The sequence below is a fragment of the Halyomorpha halys genome, unplaced genomic scaffold, assembly GCF_000696795.3.
Source record: "Halyomorpha halys isolate HHAL.00 unplaced genomic scaffold, Hhal_1.1 Scaffold315.1, whole genome shotgun sequence".
Lineage (NCBI taxonomy): Eukaryota > Metazoa > Arthropoda > Insecta > Hemiptera > Pentatomidae > Halyomorpha > Halyomorpha halys.
Genome location: NW_027105587.1, coordinates 407,308 through 416,436, shown reverse-complemented (window position 1 = coordinate 416,436; position 9,129 = coordinate 407,308). Strand labels below are relative to the sequence as shown.

Genomic DNA, 9,129 nt, shown 5'->3' with positions numbered 1-9,129 from the left:
ATATAAATATATACAATTTATTTTTTAAAAATAAATATGAAATTATATTTATTTAAAATATATACGTTTTATTTATGAAACCACAAGAATGTTTGTAAAGGGTGTACCTTTATTTATTTTATGTTAATAAAATAAGTAAAGGTACACCCGATGAATTTTTAATAGTAATAAATCAAATACATCTTAATCCGAAAAGTAATATCGTCGTTACTGTAAAGGTATAATTACTACTTTTCCTGTTGCAGTTGAGATGATCATAAATTACTACGTATTTGGGTGCAATCATGTCTATTTGCGTTCTCGCTTTAACCAAATCATTGCACCAGGGAGAAGATAGGATATAAATTAACACCCTGTCATTTCGCCGATTGGATTTCCTAAATTAGGCACGATATAAATAGGCTGTCTCGGTCTGCAAGAAATCGTTACGATCATTCTCTAAGTGCTTTAATGATAAGCACAAAGCTAATACGATTGTAAAACGTGATGGAGGTAAATTGTTGTTAATTACTTGTTCAACACAATAATGATTATATTACTGGATACCGTACTGCATCATAATTTATAAAACTAGTTGATTTTAACTATCCATCTTTATGAAAAACAAAAGTTGATTAGTTAACCTTGATATTAATAAATACTTGCTTCTTTGGATAGGATAAAAACGCTGAGTTGTTCACAGGATTCCGTTTTCGCTCTTTCGGTTAATTTTCCAAATTTCGAGTTTGTATAGGCTATAGTTTTATTTATTTTTCCTTTGGATTCTAAATGTACCAACGCTATAATGTAATCCGTTTATTTTATAATTTTGGTTCACAGTACCAGGAACGTAATATCCAAAACGTGAAGCAAATTGAGGTTGTAATGCAGAGTAGGTTGCATAGGAAAATGATTTGCAAGCTTTTCATACTGAAAGGATTTTATACATTTTAAAATTAAAATATTTCATTATCTTCCTATTGTTCGATCCCTCAGTCCTTAACAATTATTTTTAAAGCTACTTAAAAATGGAGGTAGTTCTTGTATATTCAATGATGACAGGGGCATATTCGGTTCAGTTCTTTTAATTAATTAATGTCTATTCTAAATTTAGTGATTATAGTGCAGAAAAAGTTGAGGAACCGTGATGCTGCATAGGTGATGAAAATATTCTACCACTTAAGGCTGGTTCACACGTATTAAGTTGATGATTAGTTAAATATTTTTTTGTTTATAATTTATTTATTGTTATTTAAAAATGTACAAAAATATATTCAATAAGTAAATTTTCTGTAAATGAAATAAACATGTGGAGAATCTACCCATTGATAGAACTCCAATAAAATTGGTAGAGGATCTCGAGGCTATCTTCTTTTCAGACGCCTAGGAGGATTATCAGGTAATGAAGGAGAAACCTGGTTAGAAACGAGTAGGTTTGGGTGGTTGAGAAGTTTATCATTGACGGATTAGTATTTGGTTCTGGCCAAATTGGCAACATATGGGACATTGAGATCCTGATGTATGACTTGATTTGTGACAAAGTAAGGAGCATTAAGGATTTTACGAAGGATTTTGGACTATAAGGATTGGATTCGAGAGGAATTAGATGGTTTAGTGGATCCCATAGGTCAACTCCGTATGTCCAAATAGGCCTTCTAATAGTCATGTAGATCAGTCCAATGTAATGGATTGGAGGTTTCAACCGTTTGTCTGGTAAATGTTGTAATAGTCGGAATCGACGAGCAGTTTCCTGTCTTTTCAGTCTTGTATGAGGATTCCATAACTCAATTTAAAACAACAAGAAACATGTAAATAGAGAATTAAGTAATATGTTGCAAGTTGAAATTTAGTTTGCAAGTAAACAAGAACATTACAGTTTTGCCTATTTCTCGGTTAAGTTGGGGAGTGGGAAAGTGGAGGTGACACGTTTGGACAGGTACAACTTAGTTCAACTTGAACGACTTTAACAGTTCTGGGTTTCACTTAGATGTCGAAGTGGAGGATAAATAAAATATATATATGTATGAAAAATATAGTATAATATATAATATGTTGATCTTGAATTAACTAAACAACTTAACTACTTAAATGCGTTTGGACACATACGCTAAAAATTTAGTCACCTAAAATCAAGTTAAAATTTATAATGATGAGAAGATAGTTGACCATGGATAATATATATGAAGAGAAGATGGTTGTGAGTGTGGTCAGAGAATAATGCAAATAAGTTGATAAAAACTTTAATAGTGCCTACGTTTCGGCCAGAATTTCTAGCCTTCGTCAGTGCAAAGAACAAAGAACAAGATAACAACCAATGAGTAAACAAATATATATATAAAATTATTAAAGTAAATAATTGTACAGAATGAAAATTAATAAAAATAAAGTAATGAGAGAAGTGGAAAATAAAACCTAATATAAAATATATATGTTATTACATATGTAAGTAAAATAACATAATTAAGGAAATAAAAATATAAAGTTACGTAATACAAAGAATCAAAAAAATATGGAAATTTTAATCCAAAAATTAAAGATATGGAAAAAAAAGAAAATATACTAATGAAATATTTAAGTACAATACAAAAATATAAAGTTAAGTCAAATAATAGAAGTGATTCTTTTGACAAATAATTTCTTTGTGCTAAGCCCTAATGTAGGGTAGAAATTCTGAATAGAAAATAGAAAATCTGGCAATCTTAAGTTTTTTCAACTCTTTTGTGTTATTCTTTGATCGCACCCCTAAACATCTTTCTCCTAATATCCAAGTTAAAATTTAGTTTTTAAAAAAATTATAATCACCTAATATATATAAAATGATTAAAGTAAATAATTGTACAGAATGAAAATGAATAAAAATAAAGTAATGAGAGAAGTGAAAAATAAAATCTAATATAAAATATATGTGTAATTACATATGTAAGTAAAATAACCAAATTATGGAAATACAAATATAAAGTTATATAATACAAAGAAACAAAAAAATATGAAAATTTTAATCCAAAAATTAAAGATATGGAAAAAAAAAAGAGAAAAAGAAAATATACTAATGAAATATTTAAGTACAATACAAAAATATAGAAACAAAATATAAAGTTAAGTCAAATCAAAGAAGTGATTCTTTTGACAAATAATTTCTTTGGGCTAAGCCCTAATGAAGGGAAGAAATTCTGGCAATCATAAGTTTTTTTCAACTCATTTGTGTTATTCTTTGACCGCACCCCTAAACATCTTTCTCCTCATATATAAAAGTTAAAATTTAGTTTTTTTAAAAATTATAATCACCTAAAGGTCAAATACAATATTTTTAAAGTCATATATTTATTTTCTTCTGGGACATTTTGGAGATACTATGTCCCCCTCTTCAGCATATTATAATTCATATAATCCCTGAAACCTCCAAGAAGAGAATAAATGCATGTACTAAAACGTATTTTTATTTATTTTAAAGTATAGGTCATATAGTGAAACAATTTAATAAAATTATTTATTTATTTATTAAATAAATCAAATTGTATCCTAAAAACTCCAGTTCGTTTATATGATAGTGATAGTGTGCATTAATTGTAAATTAAAATTTTAAAAATTAATGAAGTTTTAATAAAAATAACAAAAAATAGGGTGTATCTGACTTATAATTAATGGCCTGTGCAGAATAGCCTGCAAAACAATTTTAAATTTTGATGTGAGGTGAGAATTTACATTTGAAGATGGCTAAATTGGCAGAAACGCTAGACTATTGATATAATAAAAAGTGTTGATACTAAACAAGGATACAATTTGATTTATTAAATAAATAAATACCAGTCTCGAGGAATTGAAAAAAATCATTTATTTACTTAAATTTATATGTGTAAACCAGCCCTTTGGGTCCTTATTTGCCACGATTCGTCCCTCGTAATTCATCCCAAGTGGTGCCAATGTAGGTCACGTGTACTAGATCAATTTCATACCATGAAGTCAATTTCTCAAGACGACAAAAAATAGGAAGAAGAGGAAACGACAAAGAAACGGAATGGGATAAAAATTTCATACTTTCGCCTCACAAACCCATTTCCTAACGACAGTCGAACAGGCATGTTCCTCTATCCTGAGGATTTTACTTGTACTAGAGCAGTAAGTTCTTTTCTGGAAGTTTGCGAAGTATTCTAGGCATGCCGGGATTTCCGCAATTTATTTGAATATAGCATGCCGTCTAATTAATGCCAGCGTGTAGTTCTTAAATCGAGTGGAAAAACGAAATGGTGGGGGTAATACAACTTTGTGACAGGTTCCTATTTAATGCTGTCTGACAAATATAGAAAAACAGTCTACTTCTCCTCTTAATCCAGAAAACACTGTGAGTTTGACTCTTATTAATTATTTTTTCTATTAATATAATTATTATGAGAAGTTTATAAACAAACACCAGGAATTTTTTTTATGTTAGCTTACCCAAAATGTAGTTCAGTCAATCCATTGTCGAGATATGATTTTTTATAACAGTTTTCAATGAATTCTTTTATCGCAGTCCATTTTAGCTTTATGTTAGAAATTTGTTTTTTTTTATTTTCTAAATTAAAACAGAAAAACTCGTTTGTTAATATTGAAAAATACAAAGAATTAATATTCTTTTGGATTAAATAACTTTATATTTTTATCTCCTTAATCCTGTCATTTTACTTAAATATTTAATTACCTATACATACCTTTTATTTTCCACTTCTTTTATTAATTTATTTTAAATAATTTTCATTTTATAAATATACTTACTAACTAGATTATCATATTTTTTGTTTCCTACTACTTAATTTTAATATTACTCTCCTCATACAGCCTTTATCTTCTTATAGTACTTAAACTATAAACTACTTTCAACAATATTTATGTATTAATAATGTTCATTATTTTCCAATCATTCCGTTTATCATTTTATTCATCGGTTATCATGTTTTTTTTGTCCTTAGCCCTGATGAAGGCTTGAAATTGTGGCCGAAACGTTGGTGCTAATAAATACATTTTTTTACTTATTTTTGTTCTTCAATGTATATAATTATAGTAACTTATATTTATTCATTGTCTAATTGATAAATATTTGGAGGAAACTTCAATAAATAATTATTTATTATCAGGTTATTTTCATGATTTTATTACCCAATAAAATTATAATTTTCATCATATAGATTTCCTTTAAGGAATTTGCTGACCACCTGTTTCTCCCTAACCTACCTGGGATGGTATAAAAGAGGGTTGCAATACTTCTTTTGCCTGTGGACATCCCGATTTTAAATCTGGCGTCCCAACAGTATCCTTTAATAACGTTGCTCTTACCGCTGTAGAACAGATCCGTTATCATGGACTGGATATGGAGGAATGACTTGAAATCCTCACACAAGACTGAAAAGATAGGAAGCTGCACGTGGATTCCGACTATAACGAAACTTACAAGATTAACTATCTAAACTTCCAATCAATTTCAAAAGACTAATTAGTTAAGGACTATCAGAACATACTGAGTTGAGCTTTGGGGCTACACTAAACCTTTGTACTAATGTACTAACTTTGTAAATTCAGTGTAAATGACCCTAGTGGTCGAAACACTTAAATAAATAAAACAATAAACCTTTGTATTGGTTTCGTATCCAATTCTAACAACCCGAAATCCTTCGTAAAATCTTCAATGCTTCTTATTTTGTTTCAAATAAAATCATCTATAAAGATCTTAATGTTCCACATGTTAGGACAAACCAAGTACTAATCTTTCCATGATAAACTCCCTAACAAACCGAACCCACTAGTTTCTAACCTTGCTTCCTCTTCCTTTTCTGACAATACTCCAAGGCGCCTGAAAAGAAAATGGCCTCAAGACCTTCTAATGTAGAAATATTATTAGAGTGCTACCAATGGGTAGTTTCTACATATGCCTGTATAATATCTTTATAATCTAAAATCAAATTTACAAAAGGTATTTTTATGTAAATGCAGTTGTAAATAAATAAATCTGGACTTGCAAGCTATCCCATAAGCACATGATTAACAATAGGTGATAAATCTAATGGTAGGTATTGATACTTCGTGAATACTCATTGATTGATAGAGTATTCAGGAATCCCCACCCATTGTGCGCCATATCTGGGGCGTTTACTTGTTTTAGTACCCATCCACATTTACATGAAAGACTTCAAAATAATTGATTATTATTATTATTACTCAGAATATCTGATCTTTACCATGAAACAAGAAATAATACATACCATTAGAGAGCTCTGGCTTCTAAGAATTGGAAAGGCAAGACAAGTCTAGAGAGGAACCATATCGAGAACATACATGCCGCCAAAACTCAATCTCCATACTCAATTCCATTCAGAATTGTTTAACCTAAATGGACTGCCATTTATCTTCTCCTCCATTGTTGAGAGAAATCAGTGACGATGAGATTAAATCACATATTCAATGTGGCTCACTTCCTGATAGGGATATGATAATGAAGAAATTACCAGTTCGCACATGAGCAGTTAAAAGATGTGTGAAACTAGAGTCGGAAGCTTGGGGAAACGTTAAAGGAGCTGAGTTTAGTGACGCCTCCATTCAGAAGGATTATTCATGACCAATTAAGTTCCATTTCCATTATAATTGTATTTATATAATTTAATAACCAACAGAGGGTAATGTATTGAAAGGAAATAGTATCTGTTGCGGCCAACACATCGTTTAACGAAATCAAAATCTACCGTATAACATATGTTTTTATTGTTTAAAAGGGCATATGTTTTTCTTTTGTTTTTTATACTGTAAAAAAAAAGTCTCTTGGTGTGCACACACGTATCGTCTCCTCAATACACACAAATAGTTGCCAGCATTCTGGCCAACTTCGCCGGCTTAGTCATTTTAGCCACGGCGGGCGGACTTCTTCGACTCATCCTCCCAGAGGACAAGGCGGCCAGACGTACGTCGATCTACTTCCAAGAGAATATCCACTCAGAACAACCACAACCGGGGCCCTATCAATCACCGGTGATATAAGACTTTTTTTCTCTTTTGTTAAATTAATTTTATTTTGTAATATTATTAAGCTTTCTTTTTTTTTCTAGTTTGTATATTTTCTGTTTCTTTTATTATGTTTACTTATTTAAAAATAACAAAATTCGGCTATTCTTTTCTTTTCACGGTTGGGCTAGTAAAGGTTCCTTTTGAACCCCACCCGCCGCAACAGTATCCTTACACGTCACTTGCTTAACACAGAAAATAGTTGGATATTTCCAAATTCATTTGGTCCCATTCTATAGTGTTTAATACATAAGGGATGTTTCACTCCTTGAAGTTGATTTGATAAATTTATTTATTGATAGATATTACAATCTGCCACACAGTTGTGGGCAATAGGTAATATTGATGAATGATCTCATACATACTAAAATAAAATAAAAAAATAAATAAATAAAAAAAATAAAAAAATAATAAAAAATAAATAAAAAAATAATAAAAAATAAAATAAAAAACTCTCTTAAAATATATACAAACAAAAGAATAGACAAGATGAACATAATCAAACTATCTGTATGAAAAATAAATAAATAAAATAACATAATGATAAAATAATATATACAATATTTACACAATCGACCTGAGGAACCCTGAGCCCACCCTATCCCCTACGTGTGAGGGGTAGAGCAGAGCTCAAGAGATCCCAGCGCATCCCTCTCGCCGCATCACTGGTAATGAGCCAATGGAGGCTGAGCAAGTGCGCTAAAGCCTTGAAGTTGAAGCATCGAATATTTCACAATAGATTTTGAATCATACAAGTGATAAGGTCTACTGCTACTGTTTAACTGTTGTTATAATACGATACCTTTTTTTTTGTTTACCCCCTACCATTACTGACGTACGTGTGGTTATCCTATTGATAACCAACCTGTCCTAACTAGACTCAGGGGTTGATTTTCTATTCCAAACGGCACGAAATAAAATTCTACTGGATTCGAACCGGGTCCGCTGCTTGTAGTGAGGTTGCTAAGGAGAAGCCTTGACTCCCTCGGCTACAAGCGGCTTGAAGAATCCTTATCATCGAATACGAAATAGAATACTTATGATTGCGTTCGAGGAAACACAACTCGTTACTGTTTTACAAACGCCATGAATTGCTTTTCTCACGTAGTTTATCATTGTTATTTCAAACCTCACTGAATGAATATTTAAATTAAAACATACTTCCCGGTCCATCTTTTTTTTTCTTTATCTGTTCTCATTTCTCAAGGTAGTTTCCTAGTACCATACAGCTGAAATCTTTTTTTTTTTTTTGATTTGGCATAAACGCTAATGATACATGGTTGTAAGTAAAACAAATTTATTATTTTCATTGTTGGAAGATGATCTTAGTGACGGACGAAGAAAGTACAAAAAAAAAACTATTTATTAGTTATCTTTTTTCTGAATTTAGAGGTCTTCATCAGAGCTAAAAGAGAACAAGATACATACATTGTAAGATATGACTATAAGAATATACACATGAAGTTATAAAAAAAGATGATATATATAAAAAAATATATAATAAAGGGAACGTAAAAAACAAAAAAAATATAACGAATAAAAAATTAAATAATAACAATTATATTAATTTATATATATATTTTTAGTTTACTATGTTCTCTTTTTATATCAACTTTTGTATATATAATTTTTTTTTTTACAACTTCATATGTACATTCTTATAGTTCTACTGTATATTACAATCTTTGGAGTTTGTCCCCTCCCCCTGATGAAGCCCTGTAAAGTGGGGTAAAAAGGTCACTAATAAATAGTTTATCTTCTATTTTTGTATATTTTTTGTCAACCAATAAGATCATCTTCCAACAAAGAAAATAATAAATTAAATTAATATTATGATGAGGTGTAGATAGTTGACCGTAGAATAATGCTTGGAGAAGTTTGTCGGGGGGTGTGGTCAGCAAAGAACAACATAAATAAACAAAACCATATTTATTTATTTTATGCCGACGTTTCGACCTGAGTAGTAAATAAAGTATTTTTATACAATTAGAAGCTTCCCCAGTCAATCACAAAACAGACAAACAAAACTTATCCCTAGCCTATTCCCAAATAGTTAATTTATTAAAGCACCCATAATCCATTTTCTTTTATCAATCATTATCTATTTTCAATTTTATTGTTTAT

The 9,129-nt window shown here is 30.2% G+C and overlaps 1 protein-coding gene across 3 annotated transcripts in view; it reads left to right on the top strand.

Annotated features, from left to right (window-relative positions):
- Gld (Glucose dehydrogenase) overlaps positions 1-9,129 on the top strand; it is a 313,323-nt gene that overhangs the window by 120,688 nt on the left and 183,506 nt on the right. Inside the window, exon 1 of one of the 3 annotated variants that reach the window (XM_067052261.1) lies at positions 4,272-4,318. The exons of the other annotated variants lie outside the window; for them this stretch is intronic. The gene's annotated coding sequence lies outside the window, so the exon portion shown is untranslated. Of the gene's footprint in view, positions 1-4,271; positions 4,319-9,129 lie in introns of those variants that run through there. 3 annotated transcript variants of the gene reach the window in all.